The 22044-nt window shown below is 38.7% G+C and overlaps 1 protein-coding gene and 1 long non-coding RNA gene across 2 annotated transcripts in view; one reads left to right on the forward strand and one right to left on the reverse strand.

The window, feature by feature from the left end:
• The window catches only part of LOC132104829 (uncharacterized), a 163301-nt gene that overhangs the window by 47187 nt on the left and 94070 nt on the right, over nt 1–22044 (forward strand). The window lies entirely within an intron of this gene.
• Nucleotides 608–1760, reverse strand: LOC132103886 (uncharacterized). Its single transcript, XR_009423481.1, has 3 exons — nt 1687–1760; nt 1399–1502; nt 608–900 (listed from the first exon to the last, which is right to left on the reverse strand). It is a non-coding gene; the product is annotated as an uncharacterized LOC132103886 (long non-coding RNA).

Genomic DNA, 22044 nt, shown 5'->3' on the forward strand with positions numbered 1-22044 from the left:
ACACATGCCTGTATATATCTTAAAATATTTACATGCATATAAATATGTGTATTCATATTATTTATAAATAGTATATATACATAACATTTTTCTTAAATATATACATACATGTGTGTGTATTTATATATGCATAATAAATATACACGGTACACGCACATATATGTAAACCAAAACTTATTTTGAATGTGATTAACCGTTTGACAGCATTAATATAAATATCTAAACATTCTTGAATCAGGATGAATTTACTGTACAAGTAAAATGACTTAAAAAAAACAACAACAACCCCATATTGCATAAAAAACGTATGCATTCAACAAAGTAGGATCTGGTAAGAAAACATGCACATAAACGACGATAGAAACACTTAAATGTGCATCATAAAACACATGTGACTGTGTGATAGGAGAAAAAAAAACTATTTTGTTGCAAAAATATCTGCAGATGTGGTAAGAAAAATATATTCTCTTAATAGTTAATTATATTCCTCGCCCCTTTGGCAGTTATCTTTGCTTGTGTTAAGAGAATGAATGATATCCTGCAGTGTCTGGCTCACTCCACTCTCGGATGGTTCTGCTGTCTTTGCTGATCTCCATCCGAACAGATGTGTATGTGTGTGTGTGTGTGTGTGTGTGTGTGTGTGTGCAGACCTGCGGAGACCCGGCGCTGACACACACATCCGTCTGCAGATCTATATACGCTCCAGACAGCACCACGTCTCCACTCTCCTTCACCTAGAGCCAGAACAGATCAGCGCTGAACACACACTGAAGGACTAAACACACACACACACACACACCGAACGCTTCGTCACCTTGCACTGGATGTGAACCCTGTTCCCTTCTTCCACATCTCCGTCTGCAGAGACTGTCCCGGATACACTGGCTTCACGAAACGCACCTGAAGCACAGATCAGGGTTATTAACAGAAATTCATTCATTAGATGATGTGCAATCAATTTGGACTGAGAATACACATCACTATTATTGTGATAAATGAGAAAAGCATTGACTAGACATTACAGAATGAATCTTTACAACTTTTTATATTAACCTTTGCATAAATAATAAAAATTATAAATAATATTGAAATGATACTTTAAATATGAAACTGCGCCAGGAGGTGGCAGCGAGTGAGTCATTAAATCACTCAGAAATGATTCCGTAATGAACGAGTCACTGAATCACCGACTCACTTGATTCGTTCAAAGCTGTAGATTCATTCAGTAATGAATCACCGCTGTGTGTTTCTCGGCTGTGAAACAGTGCTGCTGGTGTGAAATTGCTAAACTAAACCATATCATATAAATATAAGTGGCTCATTTATTGTTTTGAGGCTCATTCTAACAGACTTCATCATGCAGTAAACATGTTTAATTCCCAGTCGTTAAAGTCTTACCTTGATGGCCTTGAACCTGGACACGTCGTTAGCGGCGTACTGCTTCAGAACGTGCCGAGCGAAGCCAAACGAACACAGGCCGTGCAGGATGGGAGACTCGAACCCTGAGGATCAGGTCAAGATACAGCTTCAAACACAAGTCTGTAATTCTGTGTCTCCAGACTGATCTGTTATTGGTCGGTCAAACGGATAGTCCCGCCCACACACTCACCCCATTGGTTGACTGCATATAATCTGTAACATTGTAACATCCTCAAAAGGACACACTTCCTGTTAAAGAGTGTTTACCTCCCATCGCAGCGAAGCTGGGGTCGATGTGCAGCGGGTTCCAGTCCCCGCTCAGTCTGTACAGAGCCGCCTGAATATACATACAATATAATATAATATAATACAATATAATATATGATTCACATGAACAATCAGGATTCACAGATGAACAGAAAGTTCAGCAGAACAGCATTTATTTGAAATAGAAATCTATTGTAACATTAGAAATGTGTCCCTAGAGCACAAAACCAGTCATAAGGGACAAGATTTTTGAAATTGAGATTTATGCATAATCTGAAATCTGAATAAATCATCTCTCCAGTGATGTCTGGTTTGTTAGGAGGACAATATTTGAAAAACTGATATATATATATATATATATATATATATATATATATATATATATATATATATATATATACACATATGTATATGTATGTATGTTTCTCGAAATTGATTCTGAATAATTCAGATTGCTTTCATTTATTTATTTCAAAAAGTTTTGTGTTATGTTGTCCATTGTTGATAATTTTCATACTTAAGCTGTGAAAGGAACATTTTTAAGGGCTCAACACAACAGCTTTTATGATGCAGAAGCCACTTAAGTTTTTGATTATGAATATATTATTCAGGTGTTTTGTTATTTATTTCAGAAATCCTTGTGATATACAATATTCAGTTTGTGCTGGTCTTAATCAAAATAGTGTTTAAAAATTACTTTCTGTTTTATTTTGTGTTTGTATAGACCATAACGCATGAAAGCGCATTAATGGGAACATTAAAGAAAGTTCTTTGAAAAAGTAACTTAAAAGTTACTTTTAACAGTATTGCATTACTTTTTGGTGTAAGTAATCAACAAAGTAATTGAGTTACTTTTTGAATTAAGTAACTAGTAACTGTAACTAGTTACTATTTCTTAATAACTAGCACAACACTGGTGTTGTCATAACGTTCACCTTGGGAGATTGAGAATGTTTCTTTTTTGAGACCCCAGGAGCCCAAATTCAGACCCAGAACAATAAAACCCACAGAAGAGGTGGGAGTTCAAAGGAGGAATCTTTATATTACCAAACTGCAGGGAGAGGAAGAGTAGATATAATCAGTGTTGGGGAGTAACTAGTTACATGTAACGGCGTTACGTAATCTAATTACAAAATTATTGTAACTGTAATTAGTTACAGTTACTAAGAAAAAATGAGTAATTAAATTACAGTTATTTACGAAATTTTTAACGATTACAAAGGGGATTACATTTGAATATTTACACACATCCACATACAGATTTAACTGATTTATTTCCCAAATTGCACTGACTATTCTGAGACATACCGCCCTAATAATTTCCGGGATGTGGAAACACAGTCTGGTTTATAGAATCCAGTCATAAAAACGAAATGCCTAAGGCTGACGGAATATGCCACATTTTGGATGACTAAATCAAAAGTAGGTCAGTACACTTGAATCAAAACATGACTTGGACTAGTGTCTGTGAATATAAGCCCCAAAAATGCAATATATGACTTGCACATTCTGCGTGTCTGTGGAAATCCCGGTGGCCCGGCAGCCGATTTTGCCCCACTATTTAATATCATTATTGTATAATTGCCTGCCGAATGTACTAAAGCGATCATTTTCGAATCCGCCATTTGATAATTAAATCTCTAATAAGTCATGAAGTGTTAGTCATGACGCGCGCGCTCTCCGCGCCTCCGCCAAACGGTTTGGATCAGACTCAGAGTAATCAATGCGAGAGAGAGAGAGAGAGAGAGAGAGGGAGGGAGAGAGAGAGAGAGAGAGAGAGAGAGAGAGAGAGAGAGAGTGTGAGAGAGAGAGAGAGAGAGAGAGAGAGAGAGAGAGAGAGAGAGTGTGAGAGAGAGAGAGAGAGAGAGAGAGAGAGAGAGAGAGAGAGAGAGAGAGAGAGAGAGAGAGAGAGTGGACTGCTGGAGCAGAGAAGCAGAACTACTGTTCAGGGTTTTAGGTCAGTTTCATCTGTAAAGATGCTTTTTTGTCTTTGTTTTTTTATTTATTTAATCAAGCAGCAGCACGCTGCTCATCAGTCATCACTCAAAATACTATATAAAGGACATCATTATTATCTGTTGTAATGTTACAGTAGGTATTTAGCTGAAAAAAAATCAGATTTTTTTAATAGGTTTAGGGGGAGCTACGACAGACAACAACACAACCCTTACGAAAATTAACATTTTAATATTTAACTATAAATCCAGAGAAAATGGTTACTATTGGTTAACTGTGGTAACGAAAAATGTAAAATTATTTTACAAATGTATCTATTTAAAAATCCATTTGCAAAAAAAAAAATGTTATTTTACTTTTATATAGGCTAATAAAAGCATGTTTAACTTTTGTAAGGGAAAAACATGACTCGTGTACAGTATTATGATTTTTCTATAAAGATATTGTAGTATTGTAGAGTATTGTATTGTAAAGTATAGTTTTGTTCAATCTTGAGTATTAAAGTCATGAGAGAGATGGATAACAGGGCAAAATAAAGAGACTGAAGAGAAAAATGGAAGTGAAGGTGCAGTTCAGGAGAGAACTTTTAATTATTTTGCATGTCCCCAAATTAAAGATTTAAACCTTTTTTATGTCAGGTCCATACAAAAAATAGTTTTGTCCATGAATTTGTTCGTATGAGTTTGAATTTTCCAGTCTGAATTTTTTTCCCAGTCCGCCCCTCCTGTAAATTAATGGCAAAGACATGGTTTCATTTACTACACATAGTCCTACTGAAGCTCGCAGTGTTTTCAACCTCTGCCGCCTCAATATAGGAGTACACGAGCACATAAACATAATTTCTAGAACTGCTCTGTGTCACTTCATGTGCATTTTACTTATTTTGAGAAAACTATCATCATATCATATACAAAGAGACAGCAGTTTAAAAAAACACCAATGTTTCAGGAGTTTAGTACACAGAATACGTCACATGCTTATTAGATAACTGTATTTAAGTTGATGTATATGCTTTTATTTATTATTCTTTAATTTTCACAAATTTAGAAAAGTAATCAAAAAGTACTCAAAAGTAATTAGTTACATTACTTTAATAAAGTAATTGAAAAAGTTACACTACTATTACATTTTAAACAGGGTAACTTGTAATCTGTAACCTATTACATTTCCAAAGTAACCTTCCCAACACTGGTTATAATCATGATCTGCAAGATTAATCCCAATCTGATGTGATCCGACCACCTCAGAGAAAAGTGTTGAGCTGCTGCAAGAGCTTTAGACGCACAGCAGCTGTGGTCAAAGAGTTCTCCTGTGTTCTGATTGGTGGAGGATGATGAGTGGATAAAGACTAGAATCAAATAGTGAGAGAGTGATCTGCTCACCTGGTTATGTTCGTGGATGTTTCGACGTGGAAAGCAGTTCGGAATGGAAATATTGATATTTTATTTGTTAACAACATACTTTTCGTACCTTAATTTCAGTAGGCTAAATGTTATAAAATTAGAGAACTAAGCCAATAGTAGCGCTGGCCGTGTCATTTGATTTGTTGTGTTTTCTCTACTTCCTGTTGGCCTTCTGTAGCAAATTGTAGCTCCGTGTAGCTGTTTTTATTTTATTTTTTTCTCTAGAATCTTTATCTTACTATCACTCTCTGTTTTTTAAAGTGGTAAAATATAACTTAATTCACACCATATTTCTGATATTATCGATCAATCTTATCAGATTAACTTTGATCGTTCACTTTTGTTTTATATCCGTGAGTGCAGCACACCTGCAAAGCGTTAGCACTCGTTAGCTTGTCATTAGCGTTTTCATTCGAACCTATCGCTGTTTTCTTTTCTCCTCTCCCTCGCTCCAGTTTTTCACAAGTTCATCAAACAACCGCAGCAAGAATATTTCATCAAGCACAGTGAGTAATGGCTTCTCCTATCATTGTTTCTTGCACCTCTTGCCACATGTACAGTTTATCTATCTCTGTCGCTGATGAGGGATTCACATGTGATAAATGCAGGGAAATAGTTAGGCTGACAGAGAAGATTTCAGAATTAGAGACACGCATCCAAACTTTAATTGAGGACAGTAAGAATGTTAGGGCTCTAGATACGGCTTTGGATGCGTCTAGCTCAGGGATTCCTGTACATTGTTCGGTTCCGGAAACAGAGCCCCTGCAGCAGGGCAACTGGGTGACAGTGAGGCAGCGTAGTCGTGGGGCAAAACACCGCTCTTCTGTTCCGATCAAAACATTAAACAGGTTCTCCCCACTCAGTGATGCACCCACTGAGAAACCTGATGAAAGTGCTCTAGTTATTGGTGATTCTATTGTACGGAACGTGAATATAGAGACACCAGCCACCATAGTCAAATGTTTACCGGGAGCCAGAGCTCCTGACATCTTGGCAAATTTAAAAGTGCTGGCTAATGCTAAACGTAAATACAGTAAGATTGTTATTCATGCCGGCGCTAATGATGTTCGACTTCGCCAGTCGGAGATCACTAAAAATAACATTAAAGAGGTGTGTGAACTTGCAAGCACGATGTCAGACACTGTAATATGCTCTGGTCCCCTCCCTGCTTACCGTGGTGATGAGATGCATAGCAGATTGTCATCACTCAATGGCTGGATGTCTAAGTGGTGCCCACAGAATAACATAGGTTTCATAGACAATTGGACGAGCTTTTGGGGCAGACCTGACCTGTTTAAAAGAGATGGTCTTCATCCCTCCTGGGGTGGCGCCACTCTTCTCTCTAGAAATATGGCAAATAGTCTTAGTGTTTATACTTGACTAACTGGGGCCCAGGTCAGGAAGCAGACAGACTGGCTAAACCGACCGTCTGCTAGCTGCCTCACGTCACAGAGGTCAGTTAATTCTCAGCACATAGAGACTTTTTCACCTAGATATCACACTATAGAGACTGTGTCTGTTCCCCGAACTAGAAAAAACAAAAAACGTCCAAACCAAGTTAAGATTAACAATTTAATTGAGGTTCAACAAATAAAAAACAGAAGCAATATGGATAAACAAATGATGAAGCTTGGCTTATTGAATATCAGATCCCTTTCTATGAAAACACTTTTTGTAAATAATATAATCACTGATCATAATATAGATGTACTCTGTTTGACAGAAACCTGGCTAAAACCTGATGATTACGTTATTTTAAATGAGTCCACCCCCCAAGATTACTGTTATAAACATGAGCCACGTCTAAAAGGCGGAGGGCAGGCTTCAAGTATAACTCGTTTGAAGTAATGGTACTTCATATAACATTATCCAAAGAAACAAATGTTAATGATAAATCCCCTGTTATGTTTGTACTGGCTACTGTATACAGGCCACCAGGGCACCATACAGACTTTATTAAAGAGTTTGGTGATTTTACATCCGAGTTAGTTCTGGCTGCAGATAAAGTTTTAATAGTTGGTGATTTTAATATCCATGTTGATAATGAAAACGATGCATTGGGATCAGCATTTATAGACATTCTGAACTCTATTGGTGTTAGACAACACGTTTCAGGACCTACTCATTGTCGAAATCATACTCTAGATTTAATACTGTCACATGGAATTGATGTTGATGGTGTTGAAATTATTCAGCCAAGTGATGATATCTCAGATCATTATTTAGTTATTTGCAAAATTCATATAGCCAAAATTGTAAATTCTACTTCTTGTTACAAGTATGGAAGAACCATCACTTCTAACACAAAAGACTGCTTTTTAAGTTATCTTCCTGATGTAACCAAATTCCTTAGCATATCCAAAACCTCAGAACAACTTGATGATGTAACAGAAACTATGGACTCTCTCTTTTCTAGCACTTTAAATAAAGTTGCTCCTTTACGCTTAAGGAAGGTTAAGGAAAACAGTTTGACACCATGGTATAATGAGCATACTCGCACCCTAAAGAGAGCAGCCCGAAAAATGGAGCGCAGCTGGAGGAAAACAAAACTAGAGGTATTTCGTATTGCTTGGCGGGAAAGTAACATATCCTACAGAAAAGCATTAAAAACTGCTAGATCTGATTACTTTTCTTCTCTTTTAGAAGAAAACAAACATAACCCCAGGTATTTCTTCAATACAGTGGCTAAATTAACGAAAAATAAAGCCTCAACAAGTGTTGATATTTCCCAACACCACAGCAGTAATGACTTTATGAACTACTTTACTTCTAAAATCGATACTATTAGAGATAAAATTGCAACCATTCAGCCGTCAGCTACAGTATCACATCAGACAGTGCACTATAGACCCCCTGAGGAACAGTTACACTCATTCTCTACTATAGGAGAGGAAGAATTGTATAAACTTGTTAAATCATCTAAACCAACAACATGTATGTTAGACCCTATACCATCTAAGCTCCTGAAAGAGGTGCTTCCAGAAGTCATAGATCCTCTTCTGACTATTATTAATTCCTCATTGTCATTAGGACATGTCCCCAAAACCTTCAAACTGGCTGTTATTAAGCCTCTCATCAAAAAACCACAACTTGACCCCAAAGAACTAGTTAATTATAGACCAATCTCGAATCTCCCTTTTCTGTCCAAGATACTAGAAAAGGTGGTATCCACACAATTATATTCCTTCTTAGAGAAAAATGGTATATGTGAGGATTTCCAGTCAGGATTTAGACCGTATCATAGTACTGAGACTGCTCTCCTTAGAGTTACAAATGATCTGCTCTTATCATCTGATCATGGGTGTATCTCTCTATTAGTTTTATTGGATCTTAGTGCTGCGTTTGACACAATTGACCACAACATTCTTTTGCATAGACTTGAATACTTTGTTGGCATCAGTGGAAGTGCATTAGCATGGTTTAAATCGTACTTATATGACCGCCATCAGTTCGTAGCAGTGAATGAAGATGTATCCTATCGATCACAAGTGCAGTATGGAGTACCTCAAGGCTCAGTACTAGGGCCGCTACTCTTCACGCTTTATATGTTACCCTTGGGGGATATCATCAGGAAACATGGTGTTAGCTTTCACTGTTATGCTGATGATACTCAGCTCTATATTTCTTCGCAGCCCGGTGAAACACACCAATTTGAAGAACTAATGGATTGCATAGTCGATATAAAAAACTGGATGACGAGTAATTTCTTACTGCTAAATTCTGAAAAAACAGAGGTGTTAATTATGGGACCTAAAAACTCTGCTTGTAATAACCTAGAACACTGTCTAAGACTTGATGGTTGCTCTGTCAATTCTTCGCCATCAGTTAGGAACCTAGGTGTGCTACTTGATCGCAATCTTTCCTTAGAAAGTCACATTTCTAGCATTTGTAAAACGGCATTTTTCCATCTCAAAAATATATCTAAATTACGGCCTATGCTCTCAATGTCAAATGCAGAAATGTTAATCCATGCATTTATGACCTCAAGGTTAGATTATTGTAATGCTTTATTGGGTGGTTGTTCTGCACGCTTAGTAAACAAACTACAGCTAGTCCAAAATGCAGCAGCAAGAGTTCTTACTAGAACCAGGAAGTATGACCATATTAGCCCGGTCCTGTCAACACTGCACTGGCTCCCTATCAAGCATCGCATAGATTTTAAAATATTGCTTATTACTTATAAAGCCCTGAATGGTTTAGCACCTCAGTATTTGAATGAGCTCCTTTTACATTATAATCCTCTACGTCCGCTACGTTCTCAAAACTCAGGCAATTTGATAATACCTAGAATATCAAAATCAACTGCAGGCGGCAGATCCTTTTCCTATTTGGCGCCCAAACTCTGGAATAACCTACCTAACATTGTTCGGGAGGCAGACACACTCTTGCAGTTTAAATCTAGATTAAAGACCCATCTCTTTAACCTGGCATACACATAACATACTAATATGCTTTTATTATCCAAATCCGTTAAAGGATTTTTAGGCTGCATTAATTAGGTAAACCGGAACTGGAAACACTTCCCATAACACCCTATGTACTTGCTACATCATTAGAAGAATGGCATCTACGCTAATATTTGTCTGTTTCTCTCTTGTTCCGAGGTCACCGTGGCCACCAGATCCAGTCTGTGTCCAGATCAGAGGGTCACTGCAGTCACCCGGATCCAGTACGTATCCAGACCAGATGGTGGATCAGCACCTAGAAAGGACCTCTACATCCCTGAAAGACAGCGGAGACCAGGACAACTAGAGTCCCAGATACAGATCCCCTGTAAAGACCTTGTCTCAGAGGAGCACCAGGACAAGACCACAGGAAACAGATGATTCTTCTGCACAATCTGACTTTGCTGCAGCCTGGAATTGAACTACTGGTTTCGTCTGGTCAGAGGAGAACTGGCCCCCCAACTGAGCCTGGTTTCTCCCAAGGTTTTTTTCTCCATTCTGTCACCGATGGAGTTTCGGTTCCTTGCCGCTGTCGCCTCTGGCTTGCTTAGTTGGGGACACTTCATCTACAGCGATATCGTTGACTTGATTGCAAATAAATGCACAGACACTATTTAACTGAACAGAGATGACATAACTGAATCCAATGATGAACTGCCTTTAACTATCATTTTTGCATTATTGACACTGTTTTCCTAATGAATGTTGTTCAGTTGCTTTGACGCAATGTATTTTGTTTAAAGCGCTATATAAATAAAGGTGACATTGACATTTGGATGGGAACTTCGGATTGTGAATCATTTGAGTCAGTTTGGGAGTTCGGAGCAGGTTCGCGAATCATTTGAGTCAGTTCGGGAGTTCGGAGCATGAATCATTTGAGTCCGTTCGGGAGTTCGGAGCGGATTCGCGAATCATTTGAGTCAGTTTCGGGATCGCGAATCATTTGAGTCAGTTCGGGAGTAGGCTACGGAGCGTGAATCATTTTAATCAGTTCGGGAGCTCGGAGCGGTATCGCGAATCATTTGAGTCAGTTTGGGTATCGCGAATCATTTGAGTCAGTTTGGGTGTTCGGAGAGGGATCGCAAATCATTTGAGTCAGTTCGGGGATTGCGAATCATTTGAGTCAGTTCGGGAGTTCAAAGCGGGTTCGCGAATCATTTGAGTCAGTTTGGAAGTTTGGACAGAGAATGTCTAATAGGAAGAGAATTGGCACTCTCTGCTTACTTCCGGGTTCTGGATTGGTTGCAGTAACACGTCTCTATCCATGCGGGGGCGCTCGCGAGCGAGTGCAGAATGAATGGAGGTCTATGGCGAAATACCCCTCAAAACCCACTTTTCTCAGGATATAATTTTTTGTCTAGTAATTTAAATGTTGTATTCGAAAGGGGGGGGGCTAAGATAATACACTCAGCTGAAAATTGCATTTTTAAGTTCACTTATCTGCTCTAAAAAAGCGTTCAAAAATGTGATGACGTCACATATTTTCACACTGCCAGAGGGTCTGCTTTACGGCAATTTCTGACTTCCGCTTCATGGCTTACTCGTGGCATCGACGATAACACCAGCTGCTACTTGAGGTTTATTTTACATATGTATATTACTTACAATGGTAATGGCAGCGACTTTGATTTCTTCGGCTGGCTGTCGAAGAAATCATATTTTCTTCGACAGCCAGCCAACAGTTAGCTATCTGTTATGTAGCCTAACGTTAGCCAATTTATGGCGGCAATGGTGAAGGTAAAATAACCTTATATATTAACATCATTAATTTACGGATGTTGCCATATTGATTTTTCTCTAGACAAAGATATACCTACTGAGCTCACAGCTAAAATACATGGATGCATTAATTGAAGTTTGATTTTTTTTCTCTCAGGAAGTTCTCGTTCTCCTCCTGGTTTCCTGCACCGAGTTGTCGTCGCCAGGGGTTTGAATGTTCAGTATTGTTGTAGTATAGTATCCTATCATTTTTCATGTTTGTTCATTTACTAATTTACTATTGGTTGTGTTCTTGTTGTTAGACCCCTCATTTTTACAGTTCTTTTGCTGTGAAGTTTACTGTAGATGTAGTATAAGATGTTCTTTATATAGATTTTAATCTTCTGGTCTTTATCTTAATGTTTTGATGCCTTTTATTTGTATTTCCTAAACTGTGAATAAACTAGCCTGTTGCCATGTTTTGTGTAATTACTGTTTCAATGTGATTATCTGTCTGTCTATTAGGAGGTCATGTAGCCTAGACCATGTTCCTCATTTAACAAATTTGTAGCTTATAATGTGTTGCAGGGCTGATGGTTAATTCAAATTCAATTTCAACGGCTAACAACAAATTATGTTGTCAAATTTAACTAATGAACACATACATAACATTTATAACATCAACATAGCTGAACATGAATTCCTCAATTACCTACTTGATTATCTGTTTTGTTTGGTAAAGTAATATTTAGTAGTAATATTATTTACGTACTTTTGTATATGTTATGCATTCTAATTGTATCAACATCTTTTCATTGGTAATGAGAGGCTATCTGACCTACTGCTGCACTCCATCGAGCGAGATATTCCAAATAATTGTGAGAAAGTCATTAAAAAATATAAAAACACAACAGACAGACGGGTACTGCTTTAAATACAGGTGATTTATTTAAAAAGAAAATCGATGTTTTTTGTGCTCCTTTTGGTTCTTCCGCCCCTGGCCCGGAGGTCTGTGCACACCACTGATACAGTCTAAGCAGATGCTGAAGTTGTTAAATCGTAAACAAACGATCTGTATGGAACAATTGGTTAAGTTACGTTAAGTGTTCGACACCTAACCACTTGGAAGCGCCAGAGAAAGTCCAATAGACAGGCTCTGGCAGCGCGGGCTCCTATTAGACATTCTCTGGTCATGCGCGATTTTACCCGCGCTCCAGTTTTTGCCAACATTCCCGCCCAGGTGCCGGTATCATATGACCATTTATACAGGAGCAAGAAAGAACATTACCTTTTTTTGTCCTTGGGGAATGAAAAGAATGACAGTCCATTCCCACTGTTGGAACAATGCATTGCTGCACATCTACGAGGCATTTTCTTTATTTCTAATTTATGCTATGATCATTGAAATGTTCTTGAGCGGGATATTGACTGGATTATTTAAGGTTGTCATACCATAACCTTACCATGTATATAAACACATTGAACACAAGAATAGAAAAAACATTTAAATTACATTTATTCCCATATACTTTTTACAATACATTTATAATGATATGAAAATAAAATTGCCCGCAGCAAAATATAAATACAGTACACAAAAATTAACTTCGACAGAAAGTCCTCATTAAGATAATGTCAGACATTCCAGAGCCCGACTACATTAGACATTCTCTGAACATTCTCAGACGGGCTCGAGCTCTTTCTTCTGATTCTGCTTTAGCTTCAGGTGCCATCAAGCGGGGTCTGTGGTCGTAATCAGTCGCAAGTCCGTCACTGACCAATCAGCATTCATTAGCAGAATGCTAGCTTGTTCCGGCCAACAACGGCCCCACCTGTAAGAAATCGAAAGGACATAAGTACTGGTTCATTCAACTTTCGACCTATAACCTATGTTGAACTTGCAAAGCCTATAATAAAATCTGAGAATTCTCAACGGCAATCGGGTGAAAGAGACACATTTAGCCGTATAGCCCCATTGACTCCCATTCAGTCTGCACTCGCTCGCGATCACCCCCAGTGGAATTCTAATGGAACTGCAACCAAAATCAATACAATGGGGCTGAATAGGGAGTGCCAAGGCTCTCCGTAGACGGGCTCTGGTTTGGAGCAGGTTGGCGAATCATTTTAGTCAGTTTGTGGTTCGCGAATCATTTAAGTCAGTTCGGGAGTTCGGAGCGGGATCGCGAATCATTTGAATCAGTTCGGGAGTTCGTAGCGGGTTCGCGACTCATTTAAGTCAGTTCGGGAGTTCAAAGCGGGTTCGCAAATCATTTGAGTCAGTTCGGGAGTTCGGAGCTTGAATCATTTGAGTCATCTCGGGAGTTCGGAGCTGGTTTGCGAATCATTTGAGTCAGTTTGGGGTTCGCGAATCATAGCTGCATTTTTAACTAATTTGGTAGCTAGTTCTAATTACGTTTTCCACGCGTGTTTATGTGTAATATGTGAAATCGTATTTTTTGTTTTAATGATGTGCCTTTTAACAGTATCAAGTATATTCAAAAACTAAACAAATCGTACCTAAAAAGTGCAAGCATCTAGGCTAATGTAAAGTTACATGATGAAGTCATACTAGTGTGCGTGGCGCGTGTGCATTTTGAGTGCGTTCTTTCACTGCATTATTCGGTGTATTCAAATGCATTTATGAATGCATGTGAATGATCACAAAATTCAAGATATGGGGGTTAGAAAATGTATATATTTATATCATTTTATGTAGTTAATCAATAACACACGAAGAGTGCCATTTCAGTTTTTCTCTAAAAATCAGCATCATCAAAGTAGTCCATGTGACATCAGAGGGTCAGTTAGAATTTTTTGAATCATCAAAAATACATTTTGTTCCAAAAATAGCAGAAACTATGACTTTATTCATCATTGTCTTCTCTTCCGTGTCTGTTGTGAGAGAGTTCAAAACAAAGCAGTTTCATCTCGAATCACTCGATGTAACCGGATCTTTTTGAACCAGTTCACCAAATCGAACTGAATCGTTTTAAACGGTTCGCATCTCTAATACGCATTAATCCACAAATGACTTAAACTGTTAACTTGTTTAATGTGGCTGACACTCCCTCTGAGTTCAAACAAACCAATATCCCGGAGTAATTCATTTACTCAAACAGTACACTGACTGAACTGCTGTGAAGAGAGAACTGAAGATGAACGCCTGTGTGCCATATTCAATTAGGACATTTAACCTTAGCTGAAACAGCTCAGACTTACATTTTAGTCCAGGACTAGTCTGGATGTTTGAGATCAGTCACGTGACTCGTGCAGCTCTAACAGCTGATCTGAGATCAGATTCATGAAGATGTCAGAGAGACAAGAGATTCCTTCACAATAAAAGTAATGTTCTGTTAATAACCAGCAGAGGAAACACCTTGAGAATCAATCATTTTCTCTCGGAAAGCTCTGACAGAATATAAAACTCATGCAGAACTTTTACAATGTAAGTTTTAATCTTTTTGCATTTGTTGCTAGCAGGTTACTGAATTGGAGATTTGTGTTTGAGGATTACACTGAACATATATAAAACATATACCAGTTCATAAAACAGAGATTCAGATTATAGATTGATGTTTCTTAATTGGTGCCAGCAGAATGACACTGGTTTCATAGACAACTGGACGAGCTTTTGAGCAGACCTGACCTGAGATGGTCTTCATCTCTCCTGGAGTGATTCTGCTTTCTTCTGTAGTAATATTGCACATAGTCTTAGATTAGAGATGTGCCGACCGCTGTAACTGATGCTTGGTGGCAATTTTCTGGTGATTTTAAACATGTCCAAAAGAAGACATTTGACCCGGAAGGGCTGACAGGCTATTTAAGGAGAAATGGAAAAAAGGTTTTATCTCAACGCTGACAGGTTTGTTTAATCACAGCTCGTGGCTAATATTACATGATACTGTGACACACGGGACAGCTTCGGATGGAGAAAGTAAATGAGTCAGGAGTGTGCAATATTTATCATGAAGTAATATCCTAACTGTTGATTTAATGTGCGAACTTACATTTTATAACTTTGCAAAAAAAAAGTGTCGGATGAAGGATATCAGATTACAATATAATTCAAGATATGAGGCAAAAATGCCCTTTAAGACATTTTGTTTTTAATATTTATGTCATAATAGTAAAGTAATGTCTGGTGTTGCTTTCCTGAATGTCAGCATGATTGCAAATGAATTGATTTTATACAATAGCTCAACAAAAGATACACTAGTATTACAGTGTAAGTGTGTTATAGTCACAATGCTGTCTGTCTCTGTTTCGGCAAGAAAACACTTTTAACAAAGCCAAAGTAAGACCAATCGTGCGTCTCCGAACAGCACGGAGTATTTTGTAACTGAATGAATCTTTTGAGTCAATGATTCAGTGATCCGTTCATAAGACAATGGCTGCGTCTGAAATGGCATACTTCCCTACTATATAGTCTGCAGAGAGCAGTAGGGGAGTGAATGATGTTTGAATCCTCAAGAGCAGTAGATTTACACTAGTTCTCGTGAGATTCAGACGTGTGTATCTGGTGGAGACGACTGCAGAGATTGATCCAGCAACCTTCTGCTGACCAGTCCACTTCACTACAGCACAGAAGTAATGAAGCTTTAGCAAATTAACATGCAGCTGTAAATATGAAATTAAATTCAGCAATAAATATAATACTGACAGCATGAGATATAAAGTGTTTCACTCAGTGTAAGTGTTTCACAGGTCGTGTGCTCATGGAGAGCAGACACAGCAGCACATGTTCTCCTGCTCGTGTTCAGGGTCTTCATCCTGGTCTTCCTCATCCTCTCTGTGCTCTCAGACAGGACTCGATGTCTCTCTCTCATCATGATCAGATTGAGATCGTCCTGCACATGTTCTCCTGCTCGTGTTCAGGGTCTTCATCCTGGTCCTCCTCATCTTCTCTGTGCTCTCAGACAGGACTCGATGTCTCTCTCTCATCATGATCAGATTCAGATCGTCCTGCACATGTTCTCCTGCTCGTGTTCAGGATCTTCATCCTGGTCCTCCTCATCCTCTCTGTTCACTCAGACAGGACTCGATGTCTCTCTCTCATCATGATCAGATTCAGATCGTCCTGCACATGTTCTCCTGCTCGTGTTCAGGGTCTTCATCATGGTCTTCCTCATCCTCTCTGTGCTCTCAGACAGGACTCGATGTCTCTCTCTCATCATGATCAGATTCAGATCGTCCTGCACATGTTCTCCTGCTCGTGTTCAGGATCTTCATCATGGTCCTCCTCATCTTCTCTGTGCTCTCAGACAGGACTCGATGTCTCTCTCTCATCATGATCAGATTCAGATCGTCCTGCACATGTTCTCCTGCTCGTGTTCAGGATCTTCATCATGGTCCTCCTCATCCTCTCTGTTCACTCAGACAGGACTCGATGTCTCTCTCTCATCATGATCAGATTCAGATCGTCCTGCACATGTTCTCCTGCTCGTGTTCAGGGTCTTCATCATGGTCTTCCTCATCCTCTCTGTGCTCTCAGACAGGACTCGATGTCTCTCTCTCATCATGATCAGATTCAGATCGTCCTGCACATGTTCTCCTGCTCGTGTTCAGGATCTTCATCATGGTCTTCCTCATCCTCTCTGTTCACTCAGACAGGACTCGATGTCTCTCTCTCATCATGATCAGATTCAGATCGTCCTGCACATGTTCTCCTGCTCGTGTTCAGGATCTTCATCCTGGTCCTCCTCATCCTCTCTGTGCTCTCAGACAGGACTCGATGTCTCTCTCTCATCATGATCAGATTCAGATCGTCCTGCACATGTTCTCCTGCTCGTGTTCAGGATCTTCATCCTGGTCTTCCTCATCCTCTCTGTTCACTCAGACAGGACTCGATGTCTCTCTCTCATCATGATCAGATTCAGATCGTCCTGCACATGTTCTCCTGCTCGTGTTCAGGATCTTCATCATGGTCCTCCTCATCCTCTTTGTTCACTCAGACAGGACTCGATGTCTCTCTCATCATGATCAGATTCAGATCGTCCTGCACATGTTCTCCTGCTCGTGTTCAGGGTCTTCATCCTGGTCCTCCTCATCCTCTCTGTGCTCTCAGACAGGACTCGATGTCTCTCTCTCATCATGATCAGATTCAGGACCTGATGGACAGATGTGGGGTCACCGTCTGTACACTTTCAGAAACAGAACAGTGTTTGAATAAAGCTTTGTTTTATCTGTTGTTGACTTGTATTTATTCTTTTACTCATTTATTCATGTCTTCTGTTGTTGTCAGTAAATAAAATATAGTCTAATTGTTTCATTAACACATGCATTCATTCATTACTTGACTGAATATTTAGATGTATTCATCTTAGCTGCATTTGTCCAGTGTGAAGTCATACGGCATATGAAAAAAGATAAATAAAAAAATATATAATTATTAGTCACCATTTATGATTATTATTGTTGATAAGTGTTGGGGTGGGCTAGAAATGCGTTCTGGGGTAATCTTAATTTCTAATAATAATACTTGTTCAAGTGTAAAATCAACAGTTTTCTCTAAAGAAGAGATCAAGCAGCTGATCGATGTGTCCTTTGTGCAGATATTATAACTTGCTGCCATCTACTGGAGACTTTATTAATCCATGACAGGTTTAAACCTGTTTTTATAGTCTATGGTTATACTACAATCACAATAAGGTGCAGACTTGCTGCCATCTACTGGAAACTCTAGTGTTATATCTATTTATCCATGACCGGTTTAAACCAGCCAAGGTGCTGATCTCACAAACACACTCTGCAAAATAAGGTCATCACTGTATATATTTTACTTGCATCAGACTTGTGTCTTCACACACAAATAGAATGTTTAATTCCTACGTTATTTTTCATTGCATTTCATTTTGTATCTTCTTTACAAAAGAACACAAACATTTTTTTTCTCGCCAATGTTAGCTGTTGACAGAGAATGGAGCTTACAATCAGCAAAACTGTTCGATGTGCTGAGTGTTTTGAGTCTGGTGTCAGTGACGTCACACAGCTTGGGTTCACAGGTCACGTGACAGCCGCAGAACGCTTTCATCTTTGAGCTCTGCTCCGCTTCATCAGTTTCATGTTTGTAAACAAAACAAGTAGGCTACAATCAAAACCCTAACTATTCATTTAATAATGAGAACATTTCATGTTTTTTTTTTCAGCCAAGATTTTTAAAAAGCCTGAAATGTGCGGTGTTTGTGTTGTTCACCTGTTGTTTTCATAATGATTGTAAGCTTGTTTGACCAATAGCATGCCACTAATTTTTTTTTAAAGATGCATGGGAAAGCTATTAATATTATCCATATCTTCTCTCAAGTTTCAGGCCTTCATTTGAATATTAATAAGCGTGAATTAATGTCTCTTAACTTTCTGATAACAGAGATGCAATGTGTTTGCTTCTGAATATAGATACATATAATACTAGATATGCCAGTAGTATTTCCCAATCAAACTTTTTTACAATTAATAAACATAAATGACGCTGAGCGTTCAGTGTAATCTTCCTCCACATGATCTTAAACACAAATCTCCAATTCAGTAACCTGCTACCAACAAATCATTTGATTACAATCAGTAAACAGTGAAGAATTACATGAATAATTCACTAATAAAAATCATCATCATAATGATAAACACACATATCCTTAGCATTATTAGCAGGCAACTCTTTCCCCAAATAAAACACAAGTATTAGTATAATAACACAAAAACAAAAGCTTTATAGGCAGAAGGATAAAAACTTACATTGTTAAAGTTCTGCGTGAGTTTTATATTCTGTCTGTCTAAATTTCATAAACCACAGCGTTTAGAGATTGAAGTAAAAACGAAAGTGAAAGTATAATTCACACACAGCTGAGAGCTTTCAGAGAGAAAATGGTTGAGTCTCGAGGTGTTTATTGTCCTCTGCTGGTTATTCTGTCAAAACAGATTGAGCTGAAGATGTGTGCTCTATCAGCTTTAATTCATACAAACCAATAAAACAAGAACTACAAAAATCTGTCTTAAAAATGCTTTTTTTAATATAGTTTTTCCCAATAAATACTGTTTCAAAGCAGATTTACCAAGAATAATGTGAATTCTCTATTAAACAAAAAAACTTTAAAACATATAGATTTAAATAGAAACTGTAAAAATATACATATTTACATGCACACTGTCTAATAGTAAATGCAGATACAGTTAACAAACAGAGATAGGCCCCAGCCCAAATGTGCATAAACACTAAAATTAAAAACATACTGCAGAAATATGTTGAGAGAATCTTCTGCAGATCTGTTGACTCTGAGGACAAATGACAAATAAGAGCTGAATAAATGTCATAATGTTGAGATGAAGTTATTTTCCTTCAGTCAGTGTGTGCTGCTAGACTTTGCTCAGATCTGACAGATTTACCAGAAAATCCTGAACTGTGTGATGAACACATGATTTCTTTAGTTTCAGACTTTGATTTCATCGAGTCTGAGGGATTCACACACGTCTGATATTTGAAGCCAGTTCTTGAACACATATTGTTTCTAACCGTTTCTACTGATGTTTCTGCTTCTTTACACATCTGTTGAAGTGTTGGTGAGTTCAGTGTTCAGCAGTGAGGTCACTAATGTCCTGCACACCTCTCCAGTTTAATCAGAGTCTGTGGGGCCCTCAGCAGACATCATTATGGGCCCTCAGTGCTTCTGGGGCTCTTGTCCTCCTCGAGAGACACCGCAGGTCACCTCTGAGCAGACGCTTGTGTAACGTGACAGCAGTCAGAATCAGAGCCAGCAGAAGCACAACCACAGTCAGTGCAATCCAAGAGACGACAGCTGAAGAGAAAAGTAGAGACAGAGCACTTCTTTTAGTTTCACATTCACTCTTTAACAGATTTGTAAGTAAGTAAGTAAAGTTTATTTCTAAAGCGCTTTTCACAGATAAAATCACAAAGTGCTGTACACAAGAAAAGTAGAACAAAACAATAAAAATGTATATACATAAGTCAAATCAAAGTAACACTACTGAAAAAACCCATCAACCAAAAGCTTTCTTAAATAAACAAGTCTTCAAATCTTTTTTAAAAGAGACAACAGAGTCTGCCAGACGCAGAGACAGAGGCAGGGCATTCCACAGTCTGGGGGCAACAGACTGAAAAGACAGGTCCCCTCGGGTCTTATAGCGAGTTTTTGGGACCATAAGCAGGTTCTGGCCAGAGGACCGAAGAGTGCGGCTTGAGGAGTACGGGGTCAAAAGGTCCTTGATGTATTGTGGGGCCTGACTGTTTAATGCCCTATAAGTCAACACTAAAATCTTAAAATCAATCCTGAATTTTACAGGGAGCCAATGGAGAGCTAATAAAACGGGAGTGATATGAGACCTTCTGGGGGCACCAGTTAGAAGTCTAGCAGCAGAATTTTGAACCATTTGCAGTTTGTTCAAGGCTGACTTATTCAAGAAGGTAAAAACAGAGTTGCAATAATCAAGTCTAGTTGATATAAAAGCATGAATAATAATTTCCAGATCCTTCTTTGACAACATTTTGCGTATTTTAGAGATATTCCTAAGGTGATAAAAGCAGTTTCGGACAAGCTGTTTTGAGTGTATCTCCAAAGACATGGCCTGGTCAAACACAACCCCCAGGTTTCTGAGACTGGATTTAACAGAAGAGCCAAGAGAGCCAAGGTGCTGTTTGATCAGCGGGATCTTGTGGTCTGGAGCAAAGATCAGTGTTTCAGTTTTACTTGCATTTATCTGCAGAAAGTTAGAGGCCAGCCAGTCTTTAATGGAGGACACACACTCTAAAAACAGTGATAAACGATGGAACTCAGCATCATTGAAAGAACAGTACAACTGGACATCGTCGGCATAGAGATGATATGAAACATCCTTAAAACAACCCATAATATGACCAAGTGGCAAAATGTACAGTAAAAACAAAATAGGGCCCAAAACTGACCCTTGTGCCACTCCGCAGGTCAAATTGGTCACATCTGACTGTACATTGTTTATAGCGACATTAAAGGTTCTGTCATGAATATAGGAAGAGAACCACTGGAGGACAGATCCAGATAGTCCCATCTCATTGTGAAGCCGTTTGATCAGTATACTGTGATCTACCGTGTCAAAAGCGGAAGTCAAATCGAGAAGTACAAGTACAGTGTAGCGGCCAGTGTCCGCTGCCATCATCACATCACTAGAGACTTTAATAAGAGCTGTTTCAGTGGAGTGCAATTTTCTAAAACCAGATTGAAAAATAACAAACAAGTTGTGCTGCTCCATAAAGGAGGTCAGCTGGCTTGCCACCACTTTTTCCAAAATTTTTGAAATAAATGGAAGTTTTGATATGGGCCTATAGTTATGAGGTTCTGAGGGGTCAAGATTCGGCTTTTTAAGGATCGGGTTTACCACAGCGTGTTTGAAGTAGTTGGGGACTGAGCCAGATGCAAGTGACAGGTTAATTATTTTTACCATACAGGGGCCAACAATATCAAACATTTTCAACAATAGAGGTGTTGGGACAATATCAGCAGGGCTTGAAGACGGTTTCATATTTCCTATTAAGGTCTTCACCTCCTGTAGGCTGACAGGAGTGAAGGACGACCAAGACAACACCATTGAAAATTCAGTAGAACACACAGTGATTATGGGAACTTTAACACTAATTAGAAAATCCTCCACACTCAGTTTATCAATGGTTAGGCCACAAGAGAAGACCAAATCTAATGTGTGGCCTTTTTTATGGGTGGGGGCAGAAACGTGCTGTACAAAATTAAACGAGTCCATGGTAGTCAACAATTCAGCTGCATTCAAACAATTGCATTGTGAAGCTCTCAATGCCTCCTGTTTCACTCACGATCATATTTAGTGTCAACAGTGTGCTCCAGTTTTTCCTTTGATTCTGT

This window comes from Carassius carassius, chromosome 25 (assembly GCF_963082965.1).
Source record: "Carassius carassius chromosome 25, fCarCar2.1, whole genome shotgun sequence".
Lineage (NCBI taxonomy): Eukaryota > Metazoa > Chordata > Actinopteri > Cypriniformes > Cyprinidae > Carassius > Carassius carassius.